Consider the following 2,900-nt stretch of genomic DNA (forward strand, 5'->3'; position numbering starts at 1 on the left):
ATCATAAGAGTGAGCTCTAATCTTAACAGCAAACATTCAATGGTAAAATCATAGTGTGGGACAGCATTCATGTAGAAATCTTCTAAACTTACCATTACAACACTGAATATCTCTAGAGAATTGTGTTAGCATGCAAGCTCATCTGTCCATAAAAATTGCCATGTATGCTTCAAACATCAAAAAAAAAAAAAAATACAGTTTTCCTTTTGTATCCACATGACTGTTGTGTTGTAAATGAATTGTGATTTTGCTATTAAAAGGACAATATTCAACTGGCAAATAAATGATCTTTGAAACACTATATCAAGTTGGCATCATATTGTTTGTGATGAAATGCAACATACACGTTATACAGACACAATACAACAGTGATCTTATCTTGTCTTTAAATGATCACTCATGAATAGAAGGTATAAGAATGCAGGGTATGTGTAACAAAATTTTGAGTGTTTGTATCTGCCATCTGACAGAAGAACAGATGAAAATAGTCTTCTGAAACATCATTCTGCAACAATTAAACACTATTTGCACAGTATCATGTATTGAATACATTGTATGAACTTCAATCTCAATTGCAAGGATTCCTGAACCCATCAGATCATTTGTCAGACTGTGCAAATTGTCTCCTTTGATGTTCAATAACTTCCTCCCTTGGATGATACTCAAAGGCATTCACAAGGGGAGGCGTTGAAGGCTGGCAGGGTGCAGGAGTTTTGTCATTGTACTCCACAACAGCAGAAAGGACATCATCAACCTGTGCTGTAGAAAATTCAACAGAAAGAAACAAAGGGACACACAAAATAGATGGAATTAAGTTGTTTGCACTGGTTTTTAGCAACACATTTCTTGAGGTGTCATGAACAGACACCACCACTTTGATAATGACATCAAAAAATCTTTGCAAATTCATATAAAAATTGGGGTTTGCCCTCCTCAATGCAAAGACTTGACTTGAGAATGCATAAGTAGCCATTGGTCATGGCAGGTGGAGTGTTGGTCTTCAGAATGGACAACTGACTGCCTCCCTTCTATGACTTCTGATTAGTGGAACAGGCATAAGACCTGCCCCCCCCCCCCAAAAAAAAAGAAAAAAAAAGAGAAAATGTATATCTAGACCTTTTAAAATTGATCATTTTATGTGTACTCAGTGGTCAAGAAAGCCACGCTTCTACAGAGACAAACAAATAATAAAATGTGTAGTTGACAAATTGTGCCATTCTAATACTTTCCTCTGAGTAATGTGAATTCATTTTCTTCCAATATTGCATAAAATATCTACGCTGTTCTTTACGAACCTTCACGCTAGAAGAGCCAGGATTGTTCATCTTCACAATCCGGTAGAGCAGATCTCCTGTTGCACCTCTTATCGAGCTCACTGCCTGTCAGAATTTGTGTAGTACACTGTAGTGCAATGCTGCCAGATGAACCCTGTAAGTACATGTAATAATGGCACAGAGAGGAATTTATTTTTTTTTTTATTGTCTATGTAGGCCTGCAAGAATGTGGTTAACTAGATGCATGTAGGAACTCTTGGGAAAAACAAATACCGATAATCACAAATAATGACTGTCATTAGTACCGGTACTTCCCCACATAACCAGGGCAAGTGAAATTGTAATGATGACAACTGAAAATAACTGACTGCAGAAAGTTCCCTGTCTGATAGGAAAGTGACTTTTTTTTTCCACATGTAAAATATGAAATCGCATTACATTAGTCAAATAATATGGGCAACATTTTGGGGCAAGGAAAAAAAATGGACATTGAAGATTTCACTTGCCTAATGGGCAAGTGAAGACAAACAATAATGGCCAGTCCTGGATCAATTCAATCTAATAATATGTTTTGGAACACACCATCCAACCATTCGGCTACAAGTTTTAGAGCTCAATGGGGAAGCAAGGCTGTCATAGCAGAAGTCAGAGTCATAGAATTAACTGTTACTGAATATGTATGATTGATACATGTAAGCCTTCTAATGTAGCAGCGATGAAAATATACAGAGCCTGTCAGAGGCATGTTACAGCCAACCCGGCTGGCTGGCTGGTACGCGGTCTCAGTTGGTAACTGTTGACCCCATATGCCCATACAAGTACTACGTGGTATCTAGAATAGATAGCTACACGCAGGTACCGATGTAACTGTGTTGTAGTGAATGTCTTACTAATCTTCGATAAATTTTAGGTCTAGTAATGTAACGTTAGAGGTGTTCACTTCATAATATAGTACGATTTAATGAGCACACAACTCGACTATACTAGTACATTAGAATCCCTCCATGATCTTAATTTTACTGACATTGAGTGATGTTCCACTCAAAACGCTACAGACGGAGCTTATCAACCTATCGAAACCGTGAAACTGTTAGTAGTGATACAGCAATTATAGGCCGACCAGACGCCGTGCGAACCCTGTTGCGATTATTGCAGCGACTGGGCTGTGTATAGTTACGGTACATGTACGATAGCTACTGTATAATAAGAGTCGTCTACACAGTGGCAAAACATACCCGCTTTCTCTGATCCAGCTTCAGAACTGCTGATCCGCTTTGTTTTTCAGCTCTCTGACGATGAGTTTGGCTTCCATTTCCCAGCTTGATAACAGGGATAGCTATGGGCTGCAGGATCCTCTTTTTGGGCGCAAATCCTAGCCGAGTATACAGCACTACTTCCTGCTCCACTACAAGCGATCACTCCATACGAGGCTGTACAACCTAGTGCGTAGTAATGTACATCGTAGCAGAAGGGACCATCTATCCCACTGGGCTCGCGTCAGCAAATGATTCTCAACGAACCCAATTTTTTCGAGTAGCGTCATCTTTAGGGAAGTTGTGCAGACTTACACCCCATCTTTTGTGTCTTTGCTGCGGTGATGACGGCACACTTCCTCGGCATTTTCTT

General features: G+C 39.4%; 1 long non-coding RNA gene across 1 annotated transcript; it reads right to left on the reverse strand.

Moving 5' to 3' along the window:
* Window positions 1-503: 503 nt before the first annotated feature.
* On the reverse strand, window positions 504-2,604 carry LOC140235659 (uncharacterized). Its single transcript, XR_011901706.1, has 3 exons — window positions 2,510-2,604; window positions 1,296-1,428; window positions 504-759 (listed from the first exon to the last, which is right to left on the reverse strand). It is a non-coding gene; the product is annotated as an uncharacterized lncRNA (long non-coding RNA).
* Between the last annotated feature and the right edge of the window lie 296 nt (window positions 2,605-2,900).

Source organism: Diadema setosum, chromosome 12 (genome assembly GCF_964275005.1).
Source record: "Diadema setosum chromosome 12, eeDiaSeto1, whole genome shotgun sequence".
In the NCBI taxonomy this organism is placed as follows: domain Eukaryota; kingdom Metazoa; phylum Echinodermata; class Echinoidea; order Diadematoida; family Diadematidae; genus Diadema; species Diadema setosum.